Source organism: Schistocerca nitens, chromosome 4 (genome assembly GCF_023898315.1).
Source record: "Schistocerca nitens isolate TAMUIC-IGC-003100 chromosome 4, iqSchNite1.1, whole genome shotgun sequence".
Taxonomy (NCBI): Eukaryota; Metazoa; Arthropoda; class Insecta; order Orthoptera; family Acrididae; genus Schistocerca; species Schistocerca nitens.
In genome coordinates, this window is record NC_064617.1 from 820,302,652 (window position 1) to 820,319,317 (window position 16,666).

The 16,666-nt window shown below is 42.4% G+C and overlaps 1 pseudogene; it reads left to right on the top strand.

The window, feature by feature from the left end:
• Positions 1-3,622: 3,622 nt before the first annotated feature.
• LOC126253731 (5S ribosomal RNA) lies at positions 3,623-3,740 on the top strand (annotated as a pseudogene).
• The last annotated feature ends 12,926 nt before the right edge of the window (positions 3,741-16,666 follow it).

The following is a 16,666-nucleotide window of genomic DNA, read 5'->3' on the forward strand; positions in this document are numbered from 1 at the left end:
GAAGTAATTAAAGAAAATAGAAATACCATAATTACTCAAGAAAACCAGAATTACACTCTAATACAAGAACACAAGCCAGATGCTTTGTTGACTGAACCTGTAATGACGCATTATTCAGGACATTGAAATAATGAGAAAGAAAAGAAAAGTAGTTTGTTACCTTGATTTATATTGATGAAAAGCACTCTAGACATTACAATCTCTCCACACCGACTCGCTACTATCACATCTCAACAAGAACTTTTCAGTATCACATCTCAGCAAGCACTGCCTACTAGCTCATCTCAACAAACACTCCTCACTACGACATCTCAGCACTGACTACCAAGAGTTCTCCCAAAGCACTGCCCACTACGAGTTCTCAATAATCACTGCCAGTGGAGGCGGAAGAACAATACTCTCTAGCGCGATCTCTGGCGCTGTGGCTCAGTGTAGCCACCTTTCAATGTATGAAAGAGATGTGCTGAAGTGAAATTTTCCTTCAGTACCGAATTAGATGTTTTCAGACAAGTTAAACGATTTTAATATTATGATTTCCTTTATAGCAATAAGTAAAGTGAAAGTGAGTAAATAAACTTTGCTAAAAAGACGAACTTATGATACATAAATACATATTTTTTGCAAATTTAGATTTTGCGTAAAGTAAAGACAAAATTATTTCAGTTAATAATAAAATTCAGTAAAGTGGAAAGAGCTGTAAATAGAAAATTGCTTATGTGTCTCAGTAACACTGAAGTAGGTTTGTGTAAAAATACTGAATGACAATATAGAGTGACCACACCCTACCTTTGGCTTTTGACAGATAATTTGGTAAGAGAAAGGTATAAACAAAACACCTTAATAAATTTAAATGTGCGTATTACGCTATTAGAATATTTAAGTATTTAATTTGTTGATTACACAAAATGCAAACATCGAAGCCCCCTGATCGAAATTTTTTTAGCACATAGTGATGATTAAACATGCGTCGTCTTACTAGATGAAAACTATAAATGTATGTGGGTGTAGTTACTAAAAGTTTCCTCTGTCTTTCTCAGAACCATATCCTGAAAAGTTATATTTATTTGTGAAGTTGTGTTAGGGAAAAGCAGGAAAGTAGGCCAAATTTACTTCATCTGCTTTTCTGAAACTTAACCATTTTGTTGTCTAGATAGGCTGGTGACAGCAATTCCATTACACAAAACACTTCATGAACTTGATACAGAAAGGTCCGAGATTCTGTATTATTCTAGTTTTATTTCGTTCCTTTCTAACAGCTGGAAAACGCTTAGGGAAAGGACTAATAATCTGATTTCCATATCCATTAACCATACGTCACGGTAAAATACTGTGAAAGGGGTAATATTATACGACTGTTTTGGAAAGTAGGCGAGTTTCTGACGCGTGCTACGTGCAGAATTCCCCATATTATAGAGCTATACGTGGTTTTCCCATGACAGGACTATTTGTTCTGTTGGGGTATAGTGTTGTAGCATCCTCGATGGGATAGTTACCAAAATGTGGTTGTAAATTATTGTTCAGGCATGTCTTTTCAATTTGTAGTGTCGTTCAAAATACACACCCAGCTACCAAATTGGTAGTGTAAAACGGTTGTGTACGTTTAAGTTGCCCTCTTGGTCATTTACTGAAGAAAGTGCGCTTTTGTGGATTCCTCTCAGGGTGCTGCAGAGTCAAATATTGCAGGTTTTATTTATTTATTTACACGTCAGGTTCAGCAGGACCAAATTAAGGAGCAAATTTCTAAGGTCATGGAACGTGTGAGTACATGAAATTACAACATAAAAGTAATAATAGGTAAAAATAAAATGTTTATGAACCCGAAAAATGTCAAGTTATAAGCTTCTGTAATCGCAGTCAATAATACAACAAGAATCAGCTTAATTTTTCAACGAACTTCTCGACAGAATAGAAGGAGTGAACCATGAGGAAACTTTTCAGCCGGCCGAGGTGGCCGAGCGGCTCTAGGCGCTACAGTCTGGAACCGCGCGACCGGTATTGTCGCAGGTTCGAATCCTGCCTCGGGCATGGATGTGTGTGGTGTCCTTAGGTTGGTTAGGTTTAAGTAGTTCTAAGTTCTAGGGGACTGATGACCACAGCAGTTAAGTCCCACAGTGCTGAGAGCCATTTGAACCATTTGAAACTTTTCAATTTCGATTTGAACGCGCGAGGATTACGGCTAATTTTTTTGAATTCTTATGGTAGCTTGTAGAAAATGGAAGCAGCAGTATACTGCACACCTTTCTGCACATGAGTTAGGGAACTCCGATCCAAATGCCGGTTTGATTACTGCCGAGTATTAACAGAGTGAAAACTGCTTATTCGAGGGCAGCTTTAAATCTTTGAACCAGATCCTGAACCTGGGCTTTGCACGACAGATTACTATCTATCCGAACATCTAGAACCTTGAACTGTTCAGTTTCACTAATCATATGCACATTCTGTGAGATTAAAACGTGATGTTCTGTTGAATTGTGTGTTAGAAATTGTAAAAACTTTTTCTGTGATTTAGCGTTAGTTTATTTTCTACAAGCCATGAACATATGTCATGAACTGCACTATTTGAAACCGAGCCCATGTTCCTCACAACATCCTTTATTACCAAACTAGCGTCATCAGCAGACAGAAATATTTTAGAGATACCCATAATGCTAGAGGGCATATCATTTATATAAATAAGGAACGGGAGTGGCCCCAACACTGATCCCTGGGGCAACCCCCCCCCCCCCCCCATCCTCCAGCCCATCTGACTGTACCCCAGCCAGACCACACATCACAGCCATTCTCAACACCGTGAATAATGATCTTTTGCTGTCTATTGTTAAAATAAGAGGTGAACCAATTGTGAGATACTCCCCATATTTCGTAATGGCATAACTTCTGGAGCAATATTTTGTGATCAACACAATCAAATCTCTCAGTTAAATAAAAAATATGCCTAGCGTTCGATACCTTTCGTTTAACCCATCCAGTACCTGCCAGAGGAAAGAGAATATATCATTTTCAGTTGTTAAACGACTTCTAAAGGCGAACTGTACATTTGATAGCAAATCGTGTGATACAAAATGATCGATTATCCTTACATATTCAACCTTTTCAATAACTTCATCAAACACTGATGACATAGAAATACGTCTAAATTATGTACATTATCCCTTTCTCCCTTTTTATAAAGCGGCTTTACTACTGAGTATTTTAATCATTCAGGAAACTGGGTATTCCCAAAGCAAAAATTACAAACATGGCTAAATACAGGGCTAACATGTTTAGCATAGAACTTTAATATTCTGCTAGGCGCTCCATCATATCCATGAGAGTCCTCAGATATTTAGTGGTTGATGTCTCACTATAGCGAATGATACGATGTACGGCAACTCGGGGGGGGGGGGGGGGGGGACCTTGCCTTGTTGAAACCCTTCTTACAGTCTAAGCTTGAGAAGAATGCCACTGGCATTTTGCCAGCCGAAGAGTGAGCCCTGCCCACTCTGTTTCGTTGAACACCTCCCTTACGCACACACTAGCGGATCGCAAGTGCCCAGAAATGACGACTAGTTGGTACGGTAGGTGGACTCGCCAGTGTAAAAAGAGACAATCAGTATTATAGTGTCAGTAGGGAAGCACTAACGCCAACGGCCTTGCCGCAGTGGTAACGCCGGTTCCCGTCAGATCACCGAAGTTAAGCAGTGTCAGGCTGGGCTAGCACTTCTATGGGTGACCACCCGGTCCACCGAGCGCTGTTGGCAAGCGGGGTGCACACAGCCCTTGTGAAGTAAACTGAGGAGCTACTTTACTGAGAAGTAGCGGCTCTGGTCACGAAAATTGATAACGGCCGGGACAGCGGAGTGCTGACCATATTCCCCTCAATATCCGCATCCAGTGACGCCCCTGCGCTGAGAGGATGACACGGCGGCCGGTCGGTAGAGTTGGGCCTTCCGAGGTCTGTTCGGACGGAGTTTATTTTTTTAGGGAAGCAGAGATGAACACACACCTGACTGTGGCTGAAGAGTCCGTCAGGAGGGCTCAGCGACTACGAAGATGGGCTGCTCGTCGGGTGTCACCAGCGTAAATATCGATCATGCGTATTTCGCGACCCTTCTGTCGTTGCCCAAGTCAGTTAAGCGTGATGAGATCGTGAACTGAAAAGGTGAAGGAACGAGCACAGCTAAACCAGGATGAGGAAGATCTCATGTACTGACGGACGGGGACCGTCGAGTATTGGAGAGGATGACTGTAAAAAGTCGCCTGAAACCAGCGGAAGGAATCAGCTTTGAGTTCCAAAGAGCCGTCCAGTAGCACAATGACTGTGTAGCAAGTAAAACCGAATGAGGTACAGCGCTAGAGTAACTTCTCATGAGGCACACATTTTTGTTCTCAATACTGGGCGCCACTTGAGGTGATGTAAAGAGCGACGCAACTGCACAGTGGTGACTGAAAACAACTGATGAATCACACTGTAGCCTGTGGTAATTGTATTGAAGGGTCTGGGTTTGGTGAATGTCTGGAGAACGTTACCAGCGCCATATGTAATGCCAGCAGTGAACTGGAGCCAGTTTGTGGAATGGGGTTGCTTTTCGTGGTTAGGGTGACTCCCATTGTTGCGCTTAAGAAAAAGCTAAACACAGAAGGATATTTAAACATTTTACAGGATTCTGTATCATCACCACAGTGTAGCCTGTCATAAATCTGTGAGGCAATGGTTTATCGACATTAATATTCCAGAAATAGATTGGTCTGTCCGCAACTCCAACCTGAACCCAATGGAACACCTTTCGATGAGGTCGAAAGTACACTTCGATCCAGATCCCGGAGTGCGACGCCACTACCGTCTCTGATTTCGACTCTTAGGTAACAACGGGTTGCCATTCTTCCACAGACATTAGGACTTCTGATTGAAAGTGTCCACTGAAGAGGTGAAGCGCGTCAGAAGGCTCACGGTGGACACGTCCCACACTAATAGCACTAATGTGTGTGCAGATAGTTTTGAACACATTGTGCAAGCTTGTAGACAGTGATATCCAACTGTGAAAAGAGCATTGAGAAAAGGCTGAAAACATAAGTGAGCACTTTACATGTAAGGAATAGCTTTCGTTGCTACTCGTTGTCATAGAGTGGTTCGTGTCGAACTTCTCTCATGCAGTCGAATGATACGATTGCCCCACATTCATTCCAAAGGTTCTTTAGTTGTTTAAAGTGCGAGTAAATGCGGGCGGTGATGGCCGCATTGTAGGCAACTGTAGATAGCAACATTTTTACAGTATGGTATGCCAGTGTATAAAAAGTGATTCTCCATACATAAATCATCTGCTAAGATCATGGTTAAATAAAAACGTAATTCCTATTCATTTTCCCTGAATGATGCTGACTGCGTGATATCCACTCGAATAACCTTGCATGTTAAAGCATCCGCGTATCAGATTAACCACGAAGGTGGTGTCTGTACACAGCCTGTGTAGAGTTTTCAGGCAGTTTCCCACATCCAACCAGGTGATTACCGAGCTGTTATTCAAGTTCTGCCGCAGTTATACGATTCGCAGACATTTAGAAAACTTTGTCCACTTTCACAAAAATCAACACTATACGCAGGCAGTTGGGGAACACGTTTTCTGTGCCAGGGTTTTAGAGGTTGGTGAAGGAAAGGTTGTTTGGCCACATCTTAAACTGACCGTGGAAAATCCATTAATAACCATGCGCAGACTGTACGCAGAAGTAGGTCAAAGGCGCAAGAAAATGAAGAATCGACTCCTTACCATGATATTTCGGCGGACAATCATCCACCCACCTTCAGTTGAGTGTTGAGCACTGGAGGTAGCTAGTAAACATCGCTAACTCGATACCACAAAGTTGATGCTGGGACTCATGCGCAAAAGCACCCGCTACACGAACGTCACTGTCGAGTTTCACGTCCTCTTCGAATATTGCCCAGTCTATGTTGTGTCGGCGCTTGCGTAGTGGTGGGACTATGCGCGCGCTCTCTGCCCGCAGGCCCGCATTCCTACAGATAGCGCGTATGCAGTAGCGTCATTAAGCATGCGCCTGTGAGTCACAGATGGAGCATAATTCGAAAACGGCATGAAACTCGCGAGAAGTCGCTTATGTAACAGCGGTCTTTGCGCATGCGTCTCCTCGCCAATTGTTTGTTGTAAAGTTATCAATATGTACTAGCTACCTCCAGAGATGAACACACACCTGACTGTGGCAGAATGGTTCTCAGCCGAAATATCGCGGCAAGAAGTTGACGTCATCTGGCTGCAGTCGCGGAACTTCATGGAATACGAAGATACTGATTACATGATTTGTATGTTGTCAAATTCTCAACATTGTACTTGGCACAGTTAATATAAGCGACGTCAAAAGATATATGAAGATAGTAACTGTTCTCGAAAGAACAAAAAAAAAAAATGGTTCAAATGGCTCTGAGCACTGTGGTACTTAACATCTTAGGTCATCAGTCCCCTAGAACTTAGAACTACTTAAACCTAACTAACCTAAGGACATCACACACATCCATCTCCGAGGCAGGATTTGAACCTGCGACCGTAGCAGTCCCGCGGTTCCAGACTGCAGCGCCTAGAACCGCACGGCCACCACGGCCGGCTCTCGAAAGAACAGATACCATTGATGACCGTGAAAGAACAGATACCATTGATGACCGTGCGGCTTCTCTAGAATAAATGATAATTAATTGAATCCCATAGCTGCTGACAGGTACTGTTGACATACCTTGATGGGCAGGGCTGAAAACTGGTGCCCCCGGGGTCTCTTGCTTACATGGCCGACGCTCTATCTATCTCAGCCACCGAAGGGATAGATGAATAGCACGAGTGCAGGGGCTTATCCCTTGCACGCTTCCCGTGAGACCCCCATTCCCAGCCGTCCACAATCTACATACGTAATGTTCCTAATAGATACTTTGCCCATCCATCTATTGTGGACAGTTGGGAATGTGTGTCTCACGGAAAGCGTGCAAGGGATAAGTCCCTGCAGTCGCGCTATTTATCTGTGTCCTCGGTGGCTCAGTTGGTCAGTTCCGCTTGGGACGCGACAGCAACCGAACGTGTCCGTACTTCCGCGTAGTCGTAGCGCCGCAAACCGTGTTTATAGAAATTCTTGGACTGTGACCTGTCATATTCTCAGTGCTTCTTCACTACCGTCGTACACACGCTTCTTAATTCACTCACAGCGATCTCGGCCGCTCATATAGTGCAGTTATGGTTCCCAGTGTACCCCGTAAGAATACCCTGTGTTTTGCATTTGAGAAATCTTCCAGGAATGTGCAACCGAGTTCTCTAGAAATCCATGACTGGATAGTAGATGTTACTGGCATCACGCCCGACCAGGTCTACACAGCATATTATGACTTGCCGGAATACTGTTTCTTTGTGAAGTATTTAGACCAGATATAACTGGAGAAAATTTTGGTGAAAACTGGTGGAAAGCAGAGTTCCCATCGTGATTAGTCGGTGAGTACAGTTTCAATAACTAACGCTGATATTGACTATAAACAAGTGCGAGTGCTCAGCTTGCCACCTGAGGTTGAGAGTTGTTTTCTTACAGATGTCCTCACCAAATACGGTGACATCCGACAGATTAGAAACGAAAAATGATCAAGCCGTCACAAACTCCAATGTTATAGTGGGGTTCGCTCAGTTGACGTGGCCGTTAAAATCAATATCCAATCCTATATAATGGTTTGTAGTTATAAGGCTCATGTCATTTACGATGGACCAGTAGGCACTTCTTTTATCTGTAACACGAGTGGCCATTTACGAGATGACTGCCCACGGCACGTTGTCGTACTTCGAAACAATCTGCAACAACGACAGAGATTAACATTGGCTAATGTCCTAACTCAAAATCAGACGCCTTCTGTGATTGACTCCCAACCTAGTGCATCTGTGTCAGAGGACAACGATCTCGGTAACGGCACCTTCCCACTCTTACCTCAGAAACCCTTGGGCAGTCACCCCTCAGCCGCCGGTGTTGCATTATCTGTCGGTAACAGATCGTAAAAAATCAAACCGATGACGCTGAGTCACGGGCCTCCACACAGGACACGCATATGTTGGATGACTCAGTTACGACCCGCCAAATTCACATTGAAACTCCCGACGCAGAAACTGTCAATACGAGTGCAGTCGAGTGTTTACAGCAATCCGTTCCGATACCGCTGCTCGAGTCGCCACAGTTGGTCAACACACAAGAGGCGGCAGTCAGTCAACTGCAAATCGTAATCACAGAGGATGATGCACGCGGTGTAGAGCATAACAGAAACACCCGCCACCTCGGAACTGCTTCCGAACAACGCAACGAACCGGAAAGCTGTATACAATCAGCCAGTGCGGCTCCAAACAAACACAGTAAGACTAGTGAAGCCGCGTCTTCGAACTTGCCGTCACCCGTTCCGAGGCAAGGACTTTCACATACTGCTTACTGCCACGACTCGCCGACTCTGCCGTCTTCTATGACACTTCGGATGACTGTGCGATGGCAAAATAAAGTTAAACCTAATGACTCCGTGGCTGGGAGTAAGTCAAAATGTAAAGACAGCGCAAAACCTGGTACAAAACCTGCGGATGTAGGTTCGAAGTCCGACAGTGAGATGGACTTGGCTTCCTACGCTTCCCAACACCTACACGCCTCTGACGATCATGAGTCAAGCTTATAAGTTTTTGTCCCTGAACATTAATAGAGTTAGGACTGATTTTAAATTAGCAATGCTGCGGCAGTTTCTCTATGAGTCCGAAGCTGATATAGCTCTGTTACAGGAAGTGTCTATCTTAAGTCTTCATGTTTCAGGATTAGCAACAATCGTAAATACCGCGGCGTACGGGGGTACAGGTACGACCATTCTATCACGAGACGGAATCCCAGTGAGTAATATGAGTAATATCGAAATGTTAGACTCCGGTAGAGGCATAGCTTGCAAAATTTTTGACGTCACCCGCGTCAATATTTATGCTCCATCTGGAACGACCCTAAAATCAGAAAGAGCTAACTTCTTTAAACAAGACATCATCTACTTGTTACGCCGTAACCCAACCCAGTTGATAATTAGTGGCGATTTTAACTGTGTGATCCACAGGAAAGATCAATCGCCAAACATCAATTACTGTAGGGAACTACATGATCTGGTGCGCCACCTGCAACTGAAGAATGCGTGGGAACTAAAATTTCCTACCCTGGTAAAGTACAAGTACCTGACCGCGACCGCATGTAGCCGTCTAGACCTTTTGTACATCTCTGAGAACATTTGCCAACATGTTCTGGACGCTGATGTCATTCCGGCTAGGTTCTCCGACCACTACGCCCTCTCTGTCACGATAAATCTGGCCAAACAGCATACTAAATGGCATAGGATTCCGTGGAGCCTAAATGTTTCTATTCTCGCCGATGCCGCGATACGAGGTCATCTCCATGACATGGACGGATTGTCTCAAGCAATGCTGCAGCTCGTATCCTGGTGCAATGTTGTGGTTAAACGGAAAATGCGATTATCCTTAAGAAACTGCAGTTGGCAAAGGGCGCAAGATGTCAAACACACGATTGATTTTTACCAGACAGTTCTGCGAGAGTTGTATGCTACTACATTACCAACCAACACGCAGCTGACGACCATCAAACAAATTGGCCCCGCTCTTGCCTCAACATTTCTTGATGCTACCAATACTTAAAAAGCACTTTCAAATCCCGCGCAAAGATTAACAAATTATTTTCTGTATAAACCAATGAGATTACTATCGATACACAGAAATTCAATAAAAAAACCACACGAAAACGTGACGTCACAGCAGCCATTACGTCTACGTGTGATCCAGTTTTCATCCGGCGTTGGCACTGGCTTTGGCAGTGACACATTATCCGAAAGTTACTATCGTCCTTAGTATTACGCACCGGCATTATTGGATCGCAGTGTAGAATGGCAACCAACTCGCTGAAATTTTGGACTTTGAGAGAACCCGCGTTTCCACGAAAGGCAGGATTGTGTTATATTAACAAATGGGATAAATGTTTGAGACGTATTAGCGCTGCTGTTATGTCGTACAAAGGGATAGAGCAGGATTAGTTTCAACTGATGCTTAATTTTCTTATGATCGATTGTTGCTTCACTTCGTTACGGAATGAGCCACATCATGAAACGGCTTCCTCGGAAACCAACAAAGTGTTTCGTCAGCGAAAATTATTGGGTGGGATGCTGTTGCGTTGAAGTAGACAACATTACAGTAATATTCGTCCGCTTACTCACAAAACCTGTGAAACAGTGCTCTATAGAAATACTACGACGGTCGACTACGCCACAAGCTGTTTCTGCTTGTATAGCGTGAAACTGCTCGGACTATGCGGTCATAATAATAAAGTGAAAACAGTGTAAACTCGTTTTTAAAGTATTAATAGAATTTGTGAGTGTAAACTGAAAGTGCAGTCTACCCTGTACTGAGTAGGCACATGCACGTACAGGTTTGCGCAGGACGTTGGAATATCGGCGTTTTCGATATAATGATTAGTGTGTGCTGTACGGTGGTTACATCACGGTTTCGTAAGAGATAGGTGAAATAAGGGATCGACCATTTTCCACGCAGCGTGTGAAAGGATTTGCACGTGGTTGGTCGTGAGAGAGATTCATGTGTCGCTTAACAAGCAGTTGTTAATTTGCCTTCCAGGATCTCCATGGATGTTGGTAAGTGGTATGCTATTTTCAAATTTGTTACCTCGGTGCTGAGTACTGCATTTTCAATTCCTCGTTACTGAAATTAAGCAAAAATGCTAACGCATACATCAAGTCTGCTAGCTTCTGATTAACAGTTTCCTCTTGACTAAGAACAAATAATTCTTGGAACAAACTGATTTCAACTTTCACATACTTACCATGCGCTCCTTCCTGTCACATAAATTCTGTATCAAACTAATATTTCCTGTTACGAGAAGAATAAGGGTTATCAAACGAAGACAGCGTAAATTATATTTTGTTGGTAGTAACTGGCAGCGCTTTATTAATATATTAAATAATTAATTTAATAGTAATGACAGTCCCCCCCCCCCCCCATGAACCATGGACCTTGTCGTTGGTGGGGCGGCTTGCGTGCCTCAGCGATACAGATAGCCGTACCGTAGGTGCAACCACAACGGAGGGGTATCTGTTGAGAGGCCAGACAAACGTGTGGTTCCTGAAGAGGGGCAGCAGCCTTTTCAGTAGTTGCAGGGGCAACAGTCTGGATGATTGACTGATCTGGCCTTCTAACATTAACCAAAACGGCCTTGCTGTGCTGGTACTGCGAACGGCTGAAAGCAAGGGGAAACTACAGCCGTAATTTTACCCGAGGACATGCAGCTTTACTGTATGGTTAAATGATGATGGCGTCCTCTTGGGTAAAATATTCCGGAGGTAAAATAGTCCTCCATTCGGATTTCCGGGCGGGGACTACTCAAGAGGACGTCGGTATCAGGAGGAAGAAAACGCGTTCTACGCATCGGAGCGTGGAATGTCAGATCCCTTAATCGGGCAGGTAGGTTAGAAAATTTAAAAAGGGAAATGGATAGGTTAAAGTTAGATATAGTGGGAATTAGTGAAGTCCGGTGGCAGGGGGAACAAGACTTTTGGTCAGGTGAATACAGGGATATAAATACAAAATCAAATAGGCGTAATGCAGGAGTAGGTTTAATAATGAATAACAAAATAGGGGTGCGGGTAAGCTACTACAAACAGCATAGTGAACGTATTATTGTGGCCAAGATAAACACGAAGCCCAAGCCTACTACAGTAGTAAAAGTTTATATGCCAACTAGCTCTGCAGATGATGAAGAAATCGATGAAATGTATGATGAGATAAAAGAAATTATTCAGGTGGTGAAGGGAGACGGAAATTTAATAGTCATGGGTGACTAGAATTCGAGAGTAGGAAAAGGAAGAGAAGGAAACATAGTAGGTGAATATGGATTGGGGGTAAGAAAGGAAAGAAGAAGCCGTCTGGTAGAATTTTGCACAGAGCATAACTTAATCATAGCTAACAATTGGTTCAGGAATCAAAAAAGAAGGTTGTATACATGGAAGAATCCTGGAGATACTAAAAGGTATCAGATAGATTATATAATGGTAAGACAGAGATTTAGGAACGAGGTTTTAAATTGTAAGACATTTCCAGGGGCAGATGTGGACTCTGACCTCAATCTATTGGTTATGAACTGTAGATTAAAACCGAAGAAATTGCAAAAAAGTGGGAATTTAAGAAGATGGGACCTGGATAAACTGACTAAACCAGATGCTGTACAGAGCTTCAGTGACAGCATAACGGAACAATTGACAGGAATGGGGGAAAGAAATACAATAGAAGAAGAATAGGTAGCTCTGAGGGATAAAGTAGTGAAGGCAGCAGAGGATCAAGTAGGTAAAAAGACGAGGGTAGTAGCAATCCTTGGGTAACAGAAGAAATATTGAATTTAATTGATGAAAGGAGAAAATATAATATTGCAGTAAATGAAGCAGGCGAAAAGGAATACAAAGTTCTCAAAAATGAGATCGACAGGAAGTGCAAAATGGCTAAGCAGGCATGGCTAGAGGACAAATGTAAGGATGCAGAGGCTTATCTCACTAGGGGTAAGATAGATACTGCCTACAGGAAAATTAAAGAGGCCTTTGGAGAAAAGAGAGCCACTTGTATGAATATAAAGAGCTCAGATGGAAACACTATTCTAAGCAAAGAAGGGAAAACAGAAATGTGGAAGGAGTATATAGAGGGTCTATACAAGGGCGATGTACTTGAGGACAATATTATGGAAATGGAAAAGGATGTAGATGAAGATGAAATGGGAGATAGATACTGCGTGAAGGGTTTGACAGCGCACTGAAATACCTGAGTCGGAACAAGGCCCCGGGAGTAGACAACATTCCATTAGAACTACTGACGGCCTCGGGAGAGCCAGTTTAATAAGTCACAGCTGCAAAATACTAACACGAATTCTTTACAGACGAATGGAAGAACTGGTAGAAGCCGACCTTGGGGAAGATCAGTTTGGGTTCCGTAGAAATGTCGGAACACGTGAGGCAATACTTACCTTACGACTTATCTTAGAAGAAAGATTAAGGAAAGGCAAACCTACGTTTCTAGCATTTGTAGACTTAGAGAAAGCTTTTGACAATGTTGACTGGAATACTCTCTTTCAAATTCTAAAGGTGGCAGGGGTAAAATACAGATTGCGAAAGGCTATTTTCAATTTGTACAGAAACCAGATGGCAGTTATAATAGTCGAAGGGCATGAAAGGGAAGCAGTGGTGTAGAAGGGTGTGAGACAGGGTTGTAACCTCTCCCCGATGCTTATCAATCCGTATATTGAGCAAGCAGTAAAGGAAACAAAAGAAAAATTTGGAGTAGGTATTAAAATCCAGGCAGAAGAAGTAAAAACTTTGAGATTCGCCGATGACATAGTATTTCTGTCAGAGACAGCAAAGGACTTGGAAGAGCAGTTGAGCGGAATGGGCAGTGTCTTGAAAGGAGGATATAAGATGAACATCAACAAAAGCAAAACGAGAATAATGGAATGTAGTCGAATTAAATCGAGTGATGCTGAGGGTGTTAGATTAGGAAATGAGACACTTAAAGTAGTAAAGGAGTTTTTCTATTTGGGGAGCAAAATAACAGATGATGCTCGAAGTAGAGAGGATATAAAATGTAGACTGGCAATGGCAAGGAAAGCGTTTCTGAAGAAGAGAAATTTGTTAACATCGAGTATAGATTTAAGTGTCAGAAAGTCGTTTCTGAAAGAATTTTATGGAGTGTAGACATGTATGGATGTGAAACATGGACGATAAATAGTTTGGACAAGAAGAGAATAGAAGCTTTCGAAATGTGGTGCTACAGAAGAATGTTGAAGATTAGGTGGGTAGATCACGTAACTAATGAGGAGGTATTGAATAGGATTGGGGAGAAGAGACGTTTGTGGCACAACTTGACTAGAAGAAGGGATCGGTTGGTAGGACATGTTCTGATGCATCAAGGAATCACAAATTTAGCATTGGAGGGCAGCGTGGAATGTAAAATCGTAGAGGGAGATCAAGAGATGAATACATTAAGCAGATTCAGAAGGATGTAGGTTGCAGTAGGTACTGGGAGATGAAGAAGCTTGCACAGAATGCAGTAGCATGGAGAGCTGCATGAACCCAGTCCACAAGAAAAACAACAGTGACAGTTTAAGAATATACTGGAGTCTAGTCTGATTCATAGTGATTTTGCATGTGTTATTAAGAGATAAATAGTGATTAAATTAAACGTGATTTTAATGAGACGTGACTCGTTACACTTTCCATTCCTATCCAGTACGTTGTACATATAATGAAAATTTACACGGAAGCATTTTCTCAATACTGACGGATAGGAACAGTTCTCGCTCGTAAACTCTCAAGGTGAATACAAACAACATTTACTGTACCAAATTCACAGAAAAAAGCTTATCATTGTCTTACCACTATTATGTGGTTTTTAAAGAAAAGATTTCTACTTTCAGATATCACGGTCATCAATATAATACCTTAAAAGTTGGGAGGTTGAAAGACGAGACAGGAAAAGAAATGAAATAACAAAAGTTACAGTTTATTACGCTGAGATGTGTTTGGAGAACCTGAACTAAACGGTGATTAATGTACGGAAGTGAAGTTTTCGTATAAAACGTAACAGCAAGCGCAAGAGAGTGGTTGTTACGTAACAAGGTTGTTGTGATGTATTTAGCCGTTTTATACGTTTAAAAATACTGAATTTTTATACTGGCAGTGAGACAAAAGCCACCAACTTTTGATGGTTGAGAGATATTTGACGGACATCTTTCTACCTCGTCTTTGTAGTAATTTAGCTAGTGATAAAAGAAACGTTTTTCGTGTTACGTTTGGGACATTTACGAAATTCCTAAATTACATTGCTATGTTTCTCTTAAAATGTACAGAGCTGAGCTATCTTGACCAATGTTGTAATATATTGTTGTTATTTGCTAAAAGCCACTGATTTCTTCGTACCACTGGGCTGCATAAGAAGTGGGAGATGAGAACCGCTGTACTAAAGTTCCTAAGATTCTTTTTGTGCCCTGCATATTATTCTCTCTCACTTCTAAGTTTGGTATCGTCCAAATTAGAGGTTTACGTTAGCATGTGACGAGTGGAATTATTTTATCAGGTTGAGTTGCATTTTAAAACTCATTCAGAACATCTTAAAATACTGTCTTCAGACGTAATTGGTTATTCGACTGGTTTGAAATGGCGAAACAAAGCAAGAAATGCAGTGCAAGTATATTAGTGCTCAGTGACAGCGAATATAGAGGATGAACCAGAATTCCACCGATAAACTTTCAGAGGTGGTTGTGTGGAACAAAATAAGGAAAAAATTTAGTAGGCCTAAATGTGTGATCTAAGATGCGTACGTTAAGAGCTTTGAGCACTTGTTCGTCCCTAGTGGTGTGAGACACGTGTGCTCTACTGGAAGCTTTTTGCTGTCCATATTTTGGGACAGTAATGTATGGAGCAAAACAAAGAAAAAGTCCACTAAATAAGGGCTTAAAAGTGCGTACCTTAAGAGATATGAGCCCTTGTTCATCTTCGCTACTGTGAAAGACATCTCTTCTATTGAAGAAGTACTCATAACTCTTAAAGCCCAGGTTTACTGGACATTTTTTATTGTTTTTTCCATACTATCTCCTCCCGAAGTATGGGAAGCAAAGATATTATAGTAGGAGAGGTGTGTTTCACGGCATCGAGGATGAACAAGTGCCCATAGCTCTTACGGTATGCATTTTAGAGCACATTTTTACTAGACATTTTTCTTTTGGTCAATACTAACATCTCCGAAAATTAACCAGCGAAGATCACCTTGCATATAGTACTTTCCAAGTTAGAATGTCATATTCTTCAGTGTTATATAATTAAATAAGTGCTTCTGCCGTTGTAGAGCGTGACAGTGAATCAGATTAAGTTGCCTGAATTTCGTATAAATTAACCAGCGATGCGTCATATGAACAGAGAGACTTCAATATCAGAACAAGTTATGCATATTGAACCGTTTCCTTCCATACCGCAGATTTGTACAGCCGAGCTGAAAATTCTCGTGGCTGTTCAAATTTTCGAGGATGATTCTCTTAGTTATCTGACAAATTCCAGAACTGGAAATCTTCTCCGAAACATTTGTAATTGGAAGTACTTCTACCACACTCCTAGGATCGCGGAATTGATCCGAAAAGTACCGAGAGTTTTGCAATAGCCCACCCGGCCCTCTAGAGTACAGCGATAACGATGAAGCATGCGACAGCGAAACTGGTGATGGGCTCGTGGAGTCTATGACGTCATGACGTCCTTTGTATGTTTAGGTGTGAGGTGATGTGAAACTGGACGAACACACAAAATCAGTAGCAGGGAAAGTGAATGCTGGAATTATACTTGTTGGAGGGGTTCAGGGAAACCACGGTGAATCTCGAAAAGGCTCCAAATACAAGGTGCGCCACCAGCTCTAGTACACTGCTGCAGCCTATGGGATCGTTATCAAGTGGGCCTGACAGCGGACATACGAAGTTCCACTGGGTCCGTTAACATGTAGGCACAGCCGATACGATGAGTAACAGTGAAGATCGTGGGTGAAAGTTGGCTTTTTCTCGTGAAACCGAGAGAGAGACTGTACGGTCATTCTAATGTCTCACAGCATAT